Source organism: Triticum aestivum, chromosome 3D (assembly GCF_018294505.1).
Source record: "Triticum aestivum cultivar Chinese Spring chromosome 3D, IWGSC CS RefSeq v2.1, whole genome shotgun sequence".
In the NCBI taxonomy this organism is placed as follows: Eukaryota; Viridiplantae; Streptophyta; class Magnoliopsida; order Poales; family Poaceae; genus Triticum; species Triticum aestivum.
Genome location: NC_057802.1, coordinates 510443525 through 510464687, shown reverse-complemented (window position 1 = coordinate 510464687; position 21163 = coordinate 510443525).

The following is a 21163-nucleotide window of genomic DNA, read 5'->3' as shown; positions in this document are numbered from 1 at the left end:
TTACGCCTAGCCCGACCGAGGTTTAGCGAAGGAACGGCACCAGTGATCCTCCCTGATGGTACCGAGCCTCCTAAACCCCCTGCCCAACCTCTGCCTCACCGTAATTGCTCGCCGGAGCTATCCCGTTCACGGCCACTCCCTCGGACCACCTATAAAAGGAGATCCCGAGCTCGAACTCGAACCCGCACCACCTCTACACACCACCAATACCACGCCAAGCCACTGGAAGAGCCCCGAGGGTGACTTCTTCCCCAACTCCGGCCGCCTCGACCCACCACAGGACCCAGCTCGATTCACCCCCGTGCGTACACCCCTACCCCTTAGCTCTTGCCAGTAACCTCATAGTACACCCACTCTTCTGACCCGCGCATCAATTTGGAGTTTGCAGCACCCACCGGAGTACTCCACCATCGCCCGAACTACCGTCCGCCGGAGAAAGTGTCGCCGTCGACGTGGTGCTCTCCGACGGCCAAGTCCACCACCCACCGACGCGGAAGATCACCCTGAACCTGTTGGTACCCTCCGATCTCTCTGCCTCGCCATGGTTCAACGCCGGCGACCACCACAGCCTTCGGGCGCCGGCGATCTCCGTTGGGAGTTTAAAACCTGACGGGTGGGACCCCCCCGTCAGCCTCTCTCCTTTCTCCCCCGAACCGTTTTCTAAAAGCGCCTTAGGGCAAATTGTGTTTTCTCTTTGGGCTAACGTATTTCCTACCGAACCATTTTCTTTTTTCTCAAACAAGTCCCTGGATCTTTTCTGTTTCATCACAGATCAGTCCCTGGACTAAAACCCTTATATCTTTTTAATAAAAGATGATTTTTGATTGATTCTTTTTCTGTCAGTCTTATATTTTGTCTAGTTTTTTATAGTATTTATTTGGAAAAAATTTGCAACAATTTTTATGCACGTGACGATTTTCTCGTTAGTGTACGGTTTCGTTATACCGTAGGTTCCGGAGGAGGTGACGGAGCCGCGAACTTCGCCGAGCTAGACTCCGACTTCTCCGAACCAGGCAAGCATGTTTGAACCTTTGATATGATAGGTGTTTTGCATGGTTGCTTGAATGGTTTATGCATGGCATGTGAGCATCGGTGAGTATTACGTTGCAATGCAAGGCAACCAACCGTGTGTTTCAAAGTTACTATGATCTTTGATGAGAGATGACCTGATCATGTGGTGACATGAAAGGTAGTAAGATGGTATTGTTGTAGCATGCCAGTCTTACGTCATCCGGTAAACTCCGACGTTAACATGGACTGAGTCACGTTACCGTTCTTCCCCTTTCGTGCTGCCACATGTCTTCTGCAAAGAATACGTTTAGTAAGTTGTTAACCTCTTTCCTTGTACACACCAAATAGGGGGCCCGGTATGAGGGTTCCATGGCCCTGGATTAAAGCCAGTCATCCGGTCAGGGGGCATGGGTGTTTCCGGTTGGGACCGAGAGGGGGGGCACCCCTTAGAGCGCGCGGTATAAATTTGATCCCATGCTACGCGAGGTTGTAGCCTCCCCGTCTCAAAGTTTTTCTTGAACGTTGCCGAGGGTGATTCCTGGCATCGGAATGTTGAATGGGTGTGTACTGGTTAGATGTGTTTCTCCTAAAACACCGTAAACAGAACTAGTCCCTTATGACTACTGAAATCCGTTGGCTGTGGTTAAATAGTACAAACTCTGCAGAGTCAAACCCTTCCGAGTCATCGTGCCCATGGTCAAGGACCATTGCCAGTATATCCATATCTATGTCAGTCCTCGCGGTAAATCCCCGGTGAACAAGCTTGAGTGGTAAAACCGGTTGAATTGTTATTCATGTGGATGGACTAACCTTTTATTTATCTCGTACCTGAATGTTCCCTTGCAATGATTTAAATTCATGAGCTACTGAAATATTAAGTATAAGCCCTTTTTGTGATGTCGCTCGGACGTCCGACTGTGGCACGCTCGTTATTTACTTTTAATATAAGCCCTTTATGTGATGTCGCTCAGACGTCCGACTGTGGCACGCTCGTTATTTACTTTTAATATAAGCCCTGTATGTGATGTCGCTCAGACGTCCGACTGTGGCACGCTTGTTATTTACTTTCAATATAAGACCTTTATGTGATGTCGCTCAGACGTCTGACTGTGGCACGCTCGTTATTTACATTTGATATAAGCCCTTTACGTGATGTCGCTCAGACGTCCGACTGTGGCATGCACTGTCTTTTATTTTCCATTATAAGCCCTTTATGTGGTCTCGCCTTGACGCCCGACTGCGGCATTGTTATTTCATTTGTATCCTTTCGAGGAGTCATTCAGACACTCGATTGGCCTTCAGTACTACATTGGGATTTCGGGAGGACTACCGCCCGACTTCCCTTTTATTTTCCCATGCATTGCTATCTCATTCTCTGAGTGCGCTTTGTTAATCTGTTCATATGCATCATGTTTACATTTGTTATATCTTATGTCCGAACTGTCTTGCGAGTACTTTCATAGTACTCACCTGGCTTGTTGATTTGGCCAGATGTTGACGAAGGCGATCTCATGGATGAAGAGTTTGATAGTGAGTCCGACGCCTAGAGGAATCCCAGTCAGTCCCGTGCGATCCTGGATTTTGGTCACTTGTATTATATACGCTTCCGCCACCCACAATAAGTATTCTCGAGCCTCACTCCGATGCTCGAAGAGCTGTTAGATTCAAGGGTCATGTCACCAACTTCACTGTGATATATCCACCACTGCTTTTATTGTGAGTCAGTAGTTATGCCACCCTATCCGCCTTTATGTATTATCGGCGTGCTTGTAATAAATTGTTGAGCAGTCTCCGCTCAACCTTGTATTATATTTAGTACTCCTGGTTTTTCTTCTGTGATCAAGAAATTGTCTACCAGTGAGGAGGATTCTTATCTACTGGTCCGTAAAAGGGATCGGTTTCTCAATAAATATTTTTATTGGAAAACCGGTCGTGACAGTAACATGGATGGCCCACTGCTTCCACAAATAGATTCTGGGGTTGTACATTGTGTCCTAGTGTGAACGGCATCCTGAAAGGTTTCTGCTGGACATCAGTAAGAGATAGTTATCGTATGATCCAGGCAGTAAGCTTACATGGTAAACGACGGACGAATTATTGCCGAGCATGGCAAACTATATTTAAATGGTTCGAAGCAGCATCAGCCGAAAAGAAATTAAAATGGTAACATGAAACTAGGGATGTAAGTGGAAAATAAACGACATCCGCCAGTCCCATCTAGTTAGTTTTTGCTACCTCCCTAGTTCATTTTCCTCAAAAAACAAAAAATCTTTTGAACTATCATACCACTAGTGGATTTTAATCGGGATTAAACGGGACCCAGTTGACATCCCTAGTTGAAAGGGAGTGTACAACCACTATATTTAAGTTGCCAAGGCATCTAAGCAGTTGACATAATCTGAGAAAGCACTTAACAGTGTGGCCTCATATAAACTACGAAGACAGTCTTGTGATGAAGTTGAGAGGAAAAGTTAAGGACTCAAATGAAATAGGCATGCATTTCTTCACAATAGTACAGCAGGCACTGCTGACATATTGGCCAACTCAGGTATAGCGTAACAACAAATAAGCATTCGAATCAAGCAATACAGCAAAGCAGACAACTGAACTATTTGTAATTCGGTACGATTACACGTTGAGGGCACAAGCCAAGAAAGCAGCCCACTCGCATTACATTTCACATGTACTAAAACACACTGGCTTACCATATGTTGCTGTGAAGCCTAGCTGCTATTGCAATGTTCTTTGAAGATATCGTCAGCATCCCGTGGTTGCAAATCTTGTTGTTATAGTTTATTCTGCACCATCTATTTAGGTAAAATTAATTTTAGTCGCATGCACTGGTCCGAATTGATCATCAATGGTTCATCTAAACTAGTGAAAGAAGGGTGTGTGCATACACGACAATATATCTGCTTCCCTCTATTTTTATGCTTGTTCGAGGTGCCAGCCCCAAAAGAACAAATATTTTGCTTGATGGGGTTGGCAGCTCCATAATTAATAGAAGCATCAAATTAGCCATGCAACTTGGGAAGATAGAACACACAAACAAGTAATGAATAGAGGCACGGAGCAGTGATGTAATAGCTAGCATCAGAAAATGTAGGGTAAAACAAACAAAAAGCAGCGGAACCACATGCTAGTTTGCTGATGTGTAATTAAGCATAAAGAACATTAAGCAGTCTGATGGAACCAACAGGTGGCATCAGAAAAAACTAAAGCATATTAACTATATGTGCACTGGTATGTAATTTAGCACATGTAAAATGTTCACTGCCAGAAGTATGGCCCTACACGTGCAAGCAGAATAACGCGTCTCATGAAAAACTGAATGATGCCCTGAAGAAATTCAAAGGTGCGGTGCTTATGCTAGGAAAGTGAACGTAGGCGCCGGCCGTTGGATAATAGTACCTGATTCTCGGCGGCGTATGGGTATCGTTGTCATACTTGATAGCTAAGGATTGTCGATGGTTCTCGTGTTGCGGTTGAGTTTGGGCCGGCTGTCGCCGTCGCTGAAGCGGCTCCGGTGCTACGGTTGCGGCGCCTGTCGACATACAAGAAAGCTCATCTGTGGTAAGTGAACAGTTGCATGATAAAGAGAAAAACCGAAGGAGTACAAATCGAAATAACCTGATGATGCTGCGGCGTCGGTAAAGCAGGGCCGGTGGAGTTGAATATGGCGTCCGTGGAGCGGGTTCGGTGCAATGGACGAAGGCTTCGGCGGGTGCGTTGTACAGTGCTTTCGGTGAGGCGGATCTGTTGCGGCGGACGAGGGCTTGTATGAAGGGCCAGCGAAGGGGCGGACGAGGGAGTCAGTGAAGGGCCTACGCTGTGGTGGACGAGGGCGCTGGTTAAGCAGATCCGGTGCGGTGGACCATGATGGCGGTCAAGGAGATCTGGAGTGGTGGACAAGCCAGTCGCTGAAGCGGCTCGGGTGAAGTGGTGAGTTGCAGTTGGGGGTTCCAAGGTGCGGAAGGTAGATCCGGCGGGGTGTGAGGTCCACCGTTGCGGCGGAGGACTAGATTTGGCGGCTTGCCATGGTTGGGGGAGTCGAGGAGGGGAAGGGAGGGGCTCTGGGGAAGAATGTTGGGGGCAAAGAGGGGAAAACAATGGAGTTACCAAAGCAGCCCTTTTCCGCTCATGTGGCAGGGGTAAAACAGGAATATCGCAGGGCTAAACTTTCGTGCGCGTGATATTTCGACGTGAGCGGGAAGTTTGAAAGCTTTTGGCGCCTAAAATTATAAGTATTCTGCTCTCGTACGGCCGACTATGATATCATGGCCGACAATTTGTTTGTTTTGCACGCAAAAAAAATGTGCAAGTTTTGAAAATCAATGTCTCCAAGTTGAAACTTAGATTGTCCATTCAATTCAAATATGGATCATTGAGCTACTACAAGCAAATACCGTCATACGGTCCAATTCAAATGAAATTCCAAATGTGTTTATCCTAAATATGATGACAAAAGCAAAAATGTGTGTGTGTATGAATAAAGTGGATGATTATAAAGTTTGAACATGCTCGTATGTGTATATCTCTAGGTTTGATATATGAATTTGAAATCACGAAATCCCAGCTTAAAAATGTACCTCCGTTTAAATGAATTACAAAAGCTAATGATGGAGTCGAATTCCAAAATTCCAATCGTACGTTTGTAATTCTGGTACATCAAGGTATCTCGCGCATGTTCAAAAGTATCGTTATCTCATAGTACAAACTGTGAAACAAATTGATCAACCATGAGTGCACAATATCTCAATTACGCTAAAGTACCTCAAATATAGACACCTCACTCTTTATCTGAAGTCAACCCCCCCACCCACCACCACACACACACACATAGAGAAGTCGTTCTCTCCCCGAAACACCAACACACGAGCACATTAACACCCCTCTCTCTTGTAAAGTCCGGACCCCAACATAGGTCTCTATCACTTTGTCTCTCGGGCATGCACACATCTCTTCCCTCACTCTCTAGGTCTCCCGCTATCTCTCTTACCCAAGCACACACACTATGTAGAGTGTATATTTCCCATACACACAAAACGTCGCCCCCAAACGTCTATCTCCTAGTCATGTGGTTCTCGCGCACTCACCTCACACACCACCCCCACTGCAAACAAGCACACCTTGTCTCCTTGTGCACCACTCTCCTCTTTCTATCTCTCCCACATGCGGACCCGCCCCAGCTCCTTCCCTGTATACATATATGTCGTGACTCTTTGCATAGCTCCCTAATGTATAATCGTTCTCGATTTCGCACATTGTTCTCTACACCATCTGTTCTAGATCTCTCATGAAGTCCCTATCACACACACGATGACTCGCTTCCCTTGCGTCTCCGTTCATAGGCCAATTTCGAACAACATCAACATTGTCTCCCTATCTATGCGCCATTTATGGACACAAACGACCCCTCTCGCCCCCTCTTCCTCTCTCTCTCTCTCTCTCTCTCTCTCTCTCTCCGTCGCTAGCTCTCTCTTTCTCTCGCTCTCACACCCCTCTCCAACACACACACTCAATGTCTCTTCCAAATAGTCTGCTCCCCTGCCCGCACCCGTGCTATCTCGCTACTACACATGTCACACCATTACCCCTTCCCTTATACTAGGTTCACATCATCAGTGGTCTCTCTACTCCACATACACTCTCTCCCTCTCACACACAAACGCGTGCACAAACACACACAGACACGCACAAACACCCATTTATCTAGATCCTCATCTCTCCTCATGTCCGCATGTGTATCTCACACACTCACTCACTAATTATGTATATGTGTCTCCACGTTACACAACACAAAGCCCCATGTACATGTCTCTCCCTATCCTCCACACACATAGACACAAAGAATCTGTTATCATTGCCTCAGTCTCTAACATATCACACACGCACACTGTCTCTCTCTCTCGCGCGAACAAGCTCAACAAGGGTTTCCCCGTGAATAACTTACCATCTATTCATCAACAGTCGTGGCAGTACGGCGAACAGGAGACGTGAAAAAGAATAAATCTACACGTGCTTAGACCACCTAGTATGACTACTAGGACTAGAGCAAGCCAAAAAGCGCGCCGTCGTCACCCCCTCCTTGTCGGCGACGGGAAAATCTTTGTTTTACACAGTCGAGAAGTCATTGTGCTAAGGCCCCACATGCCGAGGCATTGAATAGAATGTAGATGCTAGTTTACGGAAGCAAGTATCGATAATATGTTTGTATCTCCATACTTATATTTCTTCTCTTATAAAAAACCGAGTTGGTGATGATGGTACGTGTGCCATCTTGCAATATAGACCGTCCGATCTATATCTGACGGATGGAAATTAAACTAAAAGATACCCGCACCCCTCTCCACATTTGCAGACAAGGCCTTCCCTCGTTCATCCTTATCTCCAACAAACCTCATTGTTGAGCAATTAAGAAAGGAAGCCTCTGGAACAAACTGGCCTGGTGGCCGCCGTCGGCGTCGTCAATCCCCATGCCTCCGCTCAGTCCGACCACCAGCCACCACCACACCCCACTCCTCTTCACCTTATCTCATATTTCTCGAGATATCATTAGTTTTTACACATGGGGTTACTCCCGCAAGGGTCAATCACAACAAGTGTTTTATAAAAAAATGCATCTTGACGTTCCGTGCAATGCACGGATCTTGCTAGTACTCCTACATAAGACTAAGTTGGTGATGCTGGTGTGTCTGCCATCCGTCGTTTCTGACCATTAGATCTACATCTAACGATTGTGAGGTAAGTTGTTGCCTTTTATCACCAACATCCCACTTGTCTACCAATTTGCAGAAAAACCCATAATTAGTATCTTAAAACCAACCACATCCCTCCCTGACCTCACCAAAATAGCCCAAGGAATATATTCTAATTGAAACATAATATATCTCTAGTGACATATGTATATCAAAATTAGCGTGTTTTGTACCAAGTTTGTGAATAAGTATTATTCTAATTACGATTCGTTGCAACGGACATGAACATTGCTAGTATTTCCAACCATGCTTTTTTTCCTAGTATTCCATAGTTTCAAGTTTTCCATCAAGATATTAGTCACTCATGGTTGATATTTACTTTCAATCATGTACACATATGCACTATGTAACTAGCCTTGCTTATTGGCTTCCAAAGCTTAACTATCACTCCTACTTATAATATGTAGAGTATTTAACAAAAAACTACCACTTTCAACAAGCCCTTGGAAGAATCTATTGTACAAAAAATAGCAAAAACATACCCAAAATTTCTTAATCCACGCCAAAAACTACCTAGTACTCCTACCGATTAGGTTCGTTTAAACACATTTATGACAGGGTTGGCCCACACGTCTGTGCTGAGAGGCAGCTTAAATCAACACATTTTATTTGACCGTTGACACGAGGGACCCACATCTGACCTTCTATCCTGTTATTCCCCCTCAAATCATTATTTTTCCTGAACATTACTTCAAACAGTACTGATGCGTGTTCGTCGGTGGCGCCGGTGATGAGCGAGTTGGCCGCCGCTCCGCCGGACGGGCCGGACGCCGCGCTGGCCTCCGCATGGGTTGGCAGGCTGGCCCGAGCGTGACTCACGAGCGAGCAAGCCGCCGCGCTGGCCTTCGCTCGAGCTAGATGGCTGGCATTAGCACGGCGCGCGCGAGCAAGCCGCCGCGCTGCCGTGCCAATCTAGCAAGCAAACCTTGCAGACAAGCAGCTGGACGGAGCTACCTTGGCTAGCTAGCGGCCGCGAGCGCCGGACGGAGCTAGCATCCGGGCTGCCGCAACATGGGCTCCGCACCGCCGGCGGTTTTGACCTCGCCTTCTGCCGGCGGCGGTAGCTGCGTCCCATGGCCGAGGATGACTAGGTGGACGGGCCGGAGGTAGGAGGTCACTCGAGGATTTTTGTTGGTAAGAGCATGTACAATGGTTGATAAGGTAGTCTTATCTTAAGTCTGCCACATATGCAAGTGGTAGTAGTTTCTTGGCATTTTAGTGGTTTCTTGCATTATTAGAGCAAGTACAATAGAGCTGAGTCAGCGGGCTATAAGAAATAAACTAGTATATTTCTGCTTAGTTGGAGGAAAGAGAAGAGGAGAGAGAAGGTAAGCGGGCTCTTCGTGAAGAGCCAGCTCTAGCACGTGCTCCTAGGCACTTTGTGAGAATGAGAAGTGGGCCACATAATAAAAAAGTAGTACACTCTTTTGATCTATTATTGTACATGTTGGCTATAAGATGGGCTGTACATGACATGGCACTGGCTTATAGCCAGCAGCTGGCTATACTATTAACCATTAGGGGTTTCTTGTAAGGAACAATGAACGTACTACTAGCGACAAAAGGCGATTCTAGGTTGCGTTGTACTCCAACGAGTACTACTAGTGGTCGCGGGAGTGTATACCTCGTTTTGTTGGTTCGATCCCGGCCGAACGCACGACGGCCTTTTTTTTAATAGTACTACTACACTTCGCTGCGAGCCAATATTTTACACGGGTAGTTTGAGTTTTGAAGTCAAACGGACGTGCAGCCCCACAATCTGGGTGCACCGGACAGCCTAGCCACGTGAACGGGTTTTCCTTCCCAGCATCCCATGGCTCGCGTGCTCGCCCTAGCCGCACCTCGCTTGCAGCTTTCAGCTAGTAGCATATTTAAACTAGCGCCTCCTAATTAAGCCCGAGGAGCCGGAAAAGCCTGGCGGGGCATTGGGAACTGTGCAATATGGCTCTGTACGTAAAGTGCTCTACTACTACTCTGTAGCTTGTGGCGTTGCACGCATGGACTTCACTCCATTATTGGCTCTACTATAAAAGAAATTCCTCTTGATGTGTTTTTTTGAAACGGAGGCAAAAGCTTTGCTTCATCTCATTCATAAAGAAGGAACTACTAACAAAGTTCGACGAGATCCATTACACCCCCACAAATGGAAGCGAAAAGCCTAGTCTCGTTGTATCAAATAACTCAAATGTTCTGCCCCCGCAGTAACCGTCGCTGATAAACAGGCTGCTAGTGTGTGCGTGAGAGGAACGACTGAGTAGGCCAGCTACGTGAGAGGAGCGGCTGAATAGAGCACCGAGTGTACCCACTAGGCCACTACGCACGTGTACTTCCCCTGCATTGATAGTACAGCGATGGTTCTAGAGAACAGTAGTACCCTCCACTTCCAACTATAGCTCCTTGCCCCTGAGATTCAAGAGTTCAAAACTGGTGCACTATACTAGAATAGACTAGAAGTACAGTACATCGCACTACTAGTTGAGAAAAGTAGTACTAGTACTGCTACAGTACGAGCACGTACTCCTCCGTCACATAATGTAAGACGTTTTTTGACACTAGTTGGCGTGTACAAAAAATGGCAAAAACATACCCAAAATTTCTTAATCCACGCCAAAAACTACTACCTAGTGCCAAAAATTTCTTACTAGTGCTATTATTTACAGTATAATGCAATCCCGTAACGTTCCATAATGCTTGTACTAGTAGTAAATAATAGCCTCACCCCTTCACTGACGAACGATCTACAGTTGGAAGGGACGAGGCCCTGCGGTTACTACGCTCTTATCTCCTCCTCGCCAGTTCCCCTGCCCCCGAAGAGAAGGTAGTTCGTCGCTGCACCCATGGATTCGCCAGGCGGTTCTCCTCCTCGTCTGGGCTGGGAGTCCTTGGACGACGATCCTCTGGGAGAAATCGCACGCCGCTCCGACGTCCTCACCGCCGCAAGACTCGGTGCTTCCTGCACCAACTTTTTCAGGACGCTGCTTAAACAGGCTTGGGAAAAGGCCATGCTTGTTGGTCTTCCATGCGTCCTCGAGGAGATGGTTCTTCTATGGGACAATCCTTCGAACAGTCCACCGCTCCCTGGCCATGGTTGCACGTTGACTCCGCTAGAGTTGCCGACGTTGAGAGGTATTCGGATTTTGTCCGATGAGCAGGTCAGTAATGGAGTTTGATCATGTAGTACTTAGTTATTCCATTTCCATCCCGTAATTTCTCCGTTGCCCACCGTCTTATATATAGGTCTGGGTCGGTGCCAATGAAGATTGGCTTGCATACCTCCGGCCGGATACCACCATCATTTTGCACAACATCCACAGCAGTGCGGGCGTTCCAGTAGACCCCTTCTCCACCATTGGGATCGGCCTTCCGGACTGGCTGGGCTTGAATACGTATGATGATGCCTACAAGAGATTGAAGAAGATAGCAATTGTGGACCCGCCGACAAAGCGACGCGGCTACGACGATTACTATCTCATCGCGGTGATCGACATAAGGATTGCCATCAATGCAAGACGCAGTAACGACAGAGGCTGGCGCATGTTGGCGGCGTTAGATTTGTACCCCTACACGTTCGAAGACACCATGCGCCATCTAGGCCGCATCTTCGCGGTGACAAGCCAGGGGACTTGTTTCATCTGGTTGCCATCCTACGGTACAGGAGATTACAAACGGAATGCACAAACCATCATTTGCATCCCTAACGGTACTCCAGTATTTTGTAGGGACCAGTCATCCCCCGATCAAAATAAGATCGCCAATCCTGGATGTGCATTTGCGTCCGCGATTCGGTCTAACCTGGAACCTTGTAGCTGACTTTGGCATATTGGGATCAACTATCTTAGCAGTCGTTACCCATGGTACCACTGATGTGCAACATGGTCACACAATCTACCACGATCGGACCGTCACCATCTACCCAGGTATTCCATTTTTTAACCCTCTCGCCTTCTCTTTCATTGTTGTACTAGTAGTATACTTTGTAGCACTAGTAGGAGTACTTTTTACCTTGGAGGACGCGTATAGCTAGCTAGGCCCTTGAAGACTTGAACCCACTAGCTGCCACCATTTTTGTTTTTCCATGTCTTACTATCTCATCCATGTAGCCAAGAGTGGCTATATATAATAAGCCGGTTATTTTACTTCCTCTATACCGGGGTAGTACTATTTGCTGCACAGTATTACTGACCGCCATATTTGAGCACAACATTATTATGCATGGACCTTGACTATGTACGTCACCATGTGTCCAGATCTGGGATGCCGCGTGTACCAGATGAACGGCGCCGAGTTCGACCCCCGTGATGCTACGTGGGTGCCGAGGAACACTCTTGGACATAACTCGCTTTTCATCGGGGACAGCTACCCCATTGTGAAGCGGATGCCACCTTCCATGCACGACACGGAAGGCCTGCCGTTCACGAAGCATGGTTGTGTCTTCAGTGCGCACCGCCAGATGAGCGTCATGCTGGGACACGCTATCCCTGATTTATGCCGCTTCAGCTTGGATGAGTCTCCATCGTGTGGAACCGGACTAGAAAGCTGCGACAATGATTCCCGTTGCCCACCGCTATGGATCGTGCCATCCATGAAGAACACCTGGGACTGGAACCTGGAGGAGGACATGTAGCCCATCTATAACGTATAAGTGGAGTGCGGTAATTGTGAACGGTAGCGTTGTGAATATATGTAGACTAGTCGTGAACAAATTTATCACATGAATTGGAGATGAACTTGTGTGGCATACTCGCATTTGTCCTTTAGAATTTATTACTAGTAAATTTGTTATGTGTATGCGCAACTTGTGTGGTTGTTGCACGGGCTCCAACACGCTCTTTGAGAAAAAAAAGGTGGCACAGCTTTGGATATACGTGACGTGGCGGCTGTCAGGACCGGATTTTCGGGATATTAATTCTCCAGAAAATGGCCCTTATGCTCACCAGCCCCAGGATTACTGTTAGCTGATGAGGCACCAACATGATACAAGAAATTCCAAGCAAGTACAAAATATGTAGTACAAGACCATTGTGGCCTATGAGTACAACACTTGGTTTCTAGGGTTGATGGCGGAAGCGGTTTGTGGTTCATCTGCGTCTATGGGACTCCATTTCCCACAAGAATAGCTGACCAGGATAACTCCTATCTTCGCGAGGCCGCTGACAACACTGCGTAGGTTCCGGGGCCGTCGTCGTAACACTCTTCTCCGCGCAAGAAATCTGGCCAAGACAATAGCCAGGGACAAGCCAGTGAGTACGTTTGAATGTACTCGCAAACATCAAGAACACGGGTATAATATATCAAGGGTATTCATGTTCCGAAAATATTCTATGATCATAATGTCAGTCACGAGATAAACAAAATATTCATGATGCACGCATGTGGGTAATATATGAATATGCAATATAGAAATAGTATGTAGTGATCGAGTGTCTGAAATGACTCCTCAAAAAGGGGTGCAAATAAATTAACAATGCCGCAGTCGGGCGTCTGGGCGACACCACATAAAGGGCTTATAAATAAAAGAGATAACAAGCATGCCACAGTCAGGCGTCTATGCAACACCTCATAAAGGGCTTATATATAAAAGAAACAACAAGCATGCCACAGTCGGGCGTCTACGCAACACCTCATAAAGGGCTTATAAAGGATAATCACAGTGAATATCCAGGAGGTAGAACCGTCCCAGGGATACTCAATAATACAAATAAAATAAATGGTTAGTCCACAATATTAATGATCATAATCCATATATGTCACAGTTCATAATCAATGTTCTGGCTTAGCAGTTTTTCCTCCGAAGACCTACACTAAGACCGACACTTGACCTATCCCAGACTGTAGTCCTTAACCATGGACACGGCTATTCGAATAGATGTATAATCTCTGCAGAGGGTGTACTCTTTACCCACGGGTAATGGATTTCTTTAGTCCATCGGGACTAATTCCGTCTACGGTCTTTTGATTGAGAACACGCCTGACCTGCACACACCACCTTAACTTACCGGTGTCTGGAACCACCCACAACACCTGTCAAGCAAAACTCTAAGTGGGGAGGCTACAACCTCGACGTAGCATGGGATCAAATTTATATCGCGCGCTCTAAGGGGTGCCCCCCCTCTCGGTCCCAACCGGAAAAACCCATGCCCCCGGACCGGATGACTGGCTTTAATCCATGGCCATGGGACCCTCCTCACGGCCTCTCTGTACGGTGTGTGCTAGGACGGGGTTGAAAACTTACTGAACCGTACCCTACCTATGGCAGGGACAAGTGGTAGTACGAAGCAAGTATGGGGGTTACTGGACAAGACTCGATCTACGGCCGACTCAGGAGGTTCAAGTGTTCCCTGCATGATTATCATAACAAAATTATTTCCATTAACAGGTAAACTTACCACTCGTCAAGCCTCACCATGCCATACCGGACATACTCGTCCCGACGAGGTACTAGGGACAAGCCCGTGTTCCCGGCTTCCTTCCGGTATGCAAGGGAAGCTTACGAGGATGAATACCATCACCAACATATCCATTAATCACAGCAAAGAAAACTCCACTATGCACTCATGCATATGATTTTTATCGTCACATAAAATAGCGTATGCTCCAAGTCAAGGTGATGTTGTAACCGTATCACAACATCCAGAAATATTAAGCCAGGGTTCAGGATGCTTGCCTTCAAGTGTATACATGTGGGGGTGCACTTTTGAAGGATGCCTTTCTCCAAAAATCCTATTTTGAGAAAAATAATCAAACAACACACATTTCAAAAACAGTACAAAAAGTTGTCCCAAATATTTTTGAAATAAATCTTAAAATAAACTAGATGAAATTTGAGAGAGGTAGGAAAAAGAATCAACTCATTTGGAGTTTTATTTTAACAGTTATAGCCAGTCAAAGATCGGTCAAAGTTTTGTTTTAATAAAATCAGAAAAAGGAAAACGCTTCGGGGAAAAATACGCTTTCAAAGCAGAGGTGACGTACTCCGGATTTTGCGCTTTCACTTAAACAGAGAGAACGGGCGCGCGGGTCACTGACAGTGGGTCCAAGGGGCCCACTGGTCAGGTTTGACCGTTCTTCCCTCCCTCCTCTCTCTCTCTGCCCGAACGGGGCGAGCCTCCGGCGATCGCCGTCGGCGAACGGCAGCTCCCCACGGGGTCCCGAGGGCAGGGATGGATCCGCCAGGCCGGGGCGGTCCTCCCGGTGGGCGCTAGGTAGGCTGGGACGGAGGAGGTCACCGTTGGCGAGCTCCGCGGCGGACGGAGGTTCGGGAGCAGAGTGGGTTTTGGGCTCCGGTGGTCCTTGGTCGAAGCTGAGGCGCTAGGTAGCTCCGCATGACTACGGGGAAGCTCTTGGTGGCGTTGGATTGGCGGGGGAGGGCCTGGCTGTGACGCGTGGCACCGGATTGCGGCGGCGACCGAACTGGCCGGAGTCGAGGAAGAAAGCCCATCCCCGTCGATTGCTGGCTGCGGGAGAACTATGGAGGTGGCCTGGGGTTGCCTGAGTGCTCGGAGGAGCACGGGGCCTCCCTTTATAGCGCGACGGGGCTGGCTCCGCGGCGGACGGATAAGATCGAAGACGAGTCGCCGTTGCTGTAGCTGCAGGGCGTCGTGGCGGCGACGAGCGCGTGCCGACGAGCATGCGGATAAGCACGGGCTGTTCCCCGGGGGCAGCTGGCGCGCGCGGGTGGCTTGGGCGGCGCCGTCCACGGCAGAGCCCGCTGCCGACGCCGGCGTGCCGCCAAGGGAGTTTTGCCGGCGACGCTGTAGGGCGCCAGTGCGGCTTGGAGGTTTGCTGCGAGGGGGCGAGTGTATGGCGCGGCTCTGTAGGCGAGCTGGGACCAGTGACGGGACGCGTCGACCCGAGCGCACGCACGTGCAAAACGCGCGCTCTGGCCGCGCCCAGAGCACGCACAACAGGTGTTCGACGAAATGCCAGTGCGCGCTATAGAGCTAGGGTGAGGCTGGCAGTCAACATGCCAGGGTTAGGGACATCTGGGAGGTTAGTGGACATGCTGGGTGGGTCAGGGGCTCAAGTCCACAATGCAAGCTAGGAGACATGCCAAAATTGTTCCTGCACACAGGGTGTTCGATAGAATGCCATGGTCATCTAGGCAACTCTTGGGATGGCCACAATCTCCAGATCCTAGTCTCTTTAGGAGCTCAAGGAGGTGGTAAGGTTAGTTTGGCAAAAACAGAAAGTTGATAGTGCAAGTTTTTGAGAAAACCAGTTTTGGGCAGAAACTAAAGGCTATCATTGCATGCACCAAAAATATGCCAATGGGTCCAATCTCCTGGACTTAAGGGTTTGGTAGGGACGACTATAAGTAGGAAAAAGCTCATGGGTATTAGAACAAAATAAAATGGGGTTGCAGTTCAAATCACAAAACTGGACCAGAATGAAGATGAAGATGATTCACTCAAATTTTTCAAAGAACATCACTGGGTTTTTGCATGAAGCTGAGTTATGAGCATCAACAGACATCTCCAAACACTTGGAAGAATTTTTAGAAGAATATTTAAATAGGTTGTAGTGCAAAAATGCCTACTGGACCAGATTTGAAACATTGATGTAGAGCTCAAAATCTCCAATAACCAAATGATATTTTTGCATAAAAGTGATGTGGAAACCTCACATGACATCCCCAAATTTTGGTGAAAATATCTGAAGCATTTATCAAATGGTTGCAGTGTAAAAAGGAGCTCCAAATTTATGAAAGGTCACTTTAAAAGAATAAAGCTCATGAAAAATAGTTATGCAAATAAATCCACTGATAAAGAATTGATTTTATAAAGAGGGCATACAAGTCCAATAATACATTGGGAAAGTTTCCACTAGAGGTAAAAACTCACAATATTAAAGAGAAGAGGGTTCTGAAATGAAAGGAGAAATCCAGAAAAATAAAAAAATTATTTCCTGGCAAAATTTTGATTAAATAAAACAAGGTCAAAATTTTGGGGTGTTACAACACTACCCCCCTTAAGAAAAAATCTCGTCCTCGAGATTTGCTAAGGTTTGAATTTTAAAAAGTAATATCCCCATTTGTTGAAAACAAGAGTTGGCGCATAGCACAAATTTAAGGTGCAAACATAAAGCTGCAACACACAACTAGACATAGCCATGACGTTTATAATGAGAACGGCAAAAGGACAGGGTCCTGAGAAAACGTCTTTGGTACTGGGGCGCACAAGCAGACATCCTTTGATAAAGGCGATACAGGATCACACAATTATAGGGCGTAGAAATAACAAGGCTCGTTACTACTCGAGCGACTTAGTCTACTCCGTTAATATCTAAGCGGGCTTGCCTAGTGGACGTCGAATCTTCCCCACGGGTTTCACCGTCGGGATTAGCCGGATGAGGCTGAGGGGCTGCAGGGTCGGGGTAGCGATGATGACCATCGCGGGGGTTGTTGGTCACAACTCCGTTGGAGTGCGTTCCCAAAAGGCGACGAAGCACTCCTGGGGACATCAAAGGATTTTGGCCGATGGCTGGGGCAGACCGCAAGGACTCGATCGGGTGTCCGAACAGCACGACTGGGTTGTCGGCGTTGGGCTCCACTTCTCCTCTTGCCGGGGCTCGGCGAAACAGTTCTCCACGAGATGCGATCAGATCAAGGGTGATTTGATCGAATAGTCCCTCGTGTGCACTTACATAGCGCACCAGATGCAATAGTGCAGGATCCGTCTCGTGATCTCCGTTGGCAACCTGGGGCGGCCTACCATACCCGTCACGACTGGGGTAGTAGTAGAACGAGCGACAGCTAACTCTGGGCGACAAATGCCGGAGTTGAACTATAGCTTCGCGAGCTGCCAGTTGGATGGCTTGCGGCTCAAAGGGAGTGGTCCTCCCAGTGAACCTGTAGGGGCGTTCTGGCGATAGACCCCTACCATAAATGTGTACAGTGGCCCAGAACTGACGGCTCTCACCGTTCATGAGCTCTTGGTACACAACATATTCTGGGGGCTCTTCTAATGCATAGGCACGGCGGGTGAGGTTCGCGAGCACGGTCACAAAACCTCCAAGGTTGGTTGCTGTGGTCTCATTGTGAACAATGGGGCCAGGCATCGTGACTGGGTTTGGGAAAGAGGCTGTGCTGTGCTGGGTTGAGGCTAGCGCGCCCTTTTTATAGAAAAAGGGGACGGAGTCTTCCTTCGCACGCTTGCGAATGAGACATGTTAGGTGTCGGTCACTGGCGCGTGATCGACAGGCTAGGCTGATAGGTTGGGCACCGACTGCCAAAAGCGTCGGGGTCACTGTGTGGCTGTCTAATGCGAGAAGCTTGGCTGGGGTTTGTTTAAGGTCTGGTGGGTTGGTTAACCTAAGTTTATTGACCTGGCTAAGATAGGGTTAGCCAATGGTCGGCCTGGCTCTGATACCAAGTCTGTCAGGACCGGATTTTCGGGATATTAATTCTCCAGAAAATGGCCCTTATGCTCACCAGCCCCAGGATTACTGTTAGCTGATGAGGCACCAACTTGATACAAGAAATTCCAAGCAAGTACAAAATATGTAGTACAAGACCATTGTGGCCTATGAGTACAACACTTGGTTTCTAGGGTTGATGGCGGAAGCGGTTTGTGGTTCATCTGCGTCTATGGGACTCCATTTCCCACAAGAACAGCTGACCAGGATAACTCCTATCTTCGCGAGGCCGCTGACAACACTGCGTAGGTTCCGGGCCATCGTCGTAACACTCTTCTCCGCGCAAGAAATCTGGCCAAGACAATAGCCAGGGACAAGCCAGTGAGTACGTTTGAATGTACTCGCAAACATCAAGAACATGGGTATAATATATCAAGGGTAATCATGTTCCGAAAATATTCTATGATCATAACGTCAGTCACGAGATAAACAAAATATTCATGATGCACGCATGTGGGTAATATATGAATATGCAATATAGAAATAGTATGTAGTGATTGAGTGTCTGAAATGACTCCTCAAAAAGGGGTGCAAATAAATTAACAATGCCGCAGTCGGGCGTCTGGGCAACACCACATAATAAAGGGCTTATAAATAAAAGAGATAACAAGCATGCCACAGTCGGGCGTCTATGCGACACCTCATAAAGGGCTTATATATAAAAGAAACAACAAGCATGCCACAGTCGGGCGTCTATGCGACACCTCATAAAGGGCTTATATATAAAAGAAACAACAAGCATGCCACAGTCGGGCGTCTATGCGACACCTCATAAAGGGCTTATAAAGGATAATCACAGTGAATATCCAGGAGGTAGAACCGTCCCAGGGATACTCAATAATACAAATAAAATAAATGGTTAGTCCACAATAATAATGATCATAATCCATATATGTCACAGTTCATAATCAATGTTCTGGCTTAGCAGTTTTTCCTCCGAAGACCGACACTAAGACCGACACTTGACCTATCCCAGACTGTAGTCCTTAACCATGGACATGGCTATTCGAATAGATTTATAATCTTTGCAGAGGGTGTACTCTTTACCCACGGGTAACGGATTTCTTTAGTCCATCGGGACTCCGTCTACGGTCTTTTGATTGAGAACACGCCTGACCTGCACACACCAGCTTAACTTACCGGTGTCTGGAATCACCCACAACACGTGTCAAGCAAAACTCTAAGTGGGGAGGCTGCAACCTCGAGGTAGCATGGGATCAAATTTATATCGCGCCCTCTAAGGGGTGCCCCCCCCTCTCGGTGCCAATCGGAAACACCCATGCCCCTGGACCGGATGACTGGCTTTAATCCATGGCCATGGGACCCTCATCACGGCCTCTCTGTACGGTGTGTGCTAGGACGGGGTTGACAACTTACTGAACCGTACCCTACCTATGGCAGGGACAAGTGGTAGTACGAAGCAAGTCTGGGGGTTACTGGACAAGACTCGATCTACGGCCGACTCAGGAGGTTCAAGTGTTCCCTGCATGATTATCATAACAAAATTATTTCCATTAAGAGGTAAACTTACCACTCGTCAAGCCTCACCATGCCATACCGGACATACTCGTCCCGACGAGGTACTAGGGACAAGCCCGTGTCTACCCAAGACCACGACTTTTCCGGCTTCCTTCCGGTATGCAAGGGAAGCTTACGAGGATGAATACCATCACCAACATATCCATTAATCACAGCAAAGAAAACTCCACTATGCACTCATGCATATGATTTTTATCGTCACATAAAATAGCGTATGCTCCAAGTCAAGGTGATGTTGTAACCGTATCACAACATCCAGAAATATTAAGCCAGGGTTCAGGATGCTTGCCTTCAAGTGTATGCATGTGGGGGTGCACTTTTGAAGGATGCCTTTCTCCAAAAATCCTATTTTGAGAAAAATAATCAAACAACACACATTTCAAAAACAGTACAAAAAGTTGTCCCAAATATTTTTGAAATAAATCTTAAAATAAACTAGATGAAATTTGAGAGAGGTAGGAAAAAGAATCAACTCATTTGGAGTTTTATTTTAAAAGTTATAGCCAGTCAAGGATCAGTCAAAGTTCTGTTTTAATAAAATCAGAAAAAGGAAAACGCTTCGGGGAAAAATACGCTTTCAAAGTAGAGGTGACGTACTCCGGATTTTGCGCTTTCACTTAAACAGAGAGAACGGGCGCGCGGGTCGCTGACAGTGGGTCCAAGGGGCCCACTGGTCAGGTTTGACCGTTCTTCCCTCCCTCCTCTCTCTCTCTGCCCGAACGGGGCGGGCCTCTGGCGACCGCCGTCGGCGAACGGCAGCTCCCCACGGGGTCCCGAGGGCAGGGATCGATCCGCCAGGCCGGGGCGGTCCTCCCGGTGGGCGCTAGGCAGGCGGGGACGGAGGAGGTCACCGGCGGCGAGCTCCGCGGCGGACGGAGGTTCGGGAGCAGAGTGGGTTTTGGGCTCCGGTGGTCCTTGGTCGAAGCTGAGGCGCTAGGTAGCTCCCCATGACTACGGGGAAACTCTTGGTGGCATTGGATTGGCGGGGGAGGGCCTGGCTGTGACGCACGGCACCGAATTGCGGCGGCGACCGAACTGGCCGGAGTCGAGGAAGAAAGCCCATCCCCGTCGATTGCTGGCTGCGGGAGAACTATGGAGGTGGCCTGGGGTTGCATGAGTGCTCGGAGGAGCACGGGGCCTCCCTTTATAGCGCGACGGGGCTGGCTCCGCGGCGGACTAATAAGATCGACGATGAGTCGCCGTTGCTGTAGCTGCAGGGCGTCGTGGCGGCGACGAGCGCGTGCCGACGAGCATGCGGATAAGCACGGGCTGTTCCCCGGGGGGGCAGCTGGCGCGCGCGGGTGGCTTGGGCGGCGCCGTCCACGGCAGAGCCCGCTGCCGACGCCGGCATGCCGCCAAGGGAGCTCTGCCGGCGACGCTGTAGGGTGCCAGTGCGGCTTGGAGGTTTGCTGCGAGGGGGCGAGTGTATGGCGCGGCTCTGC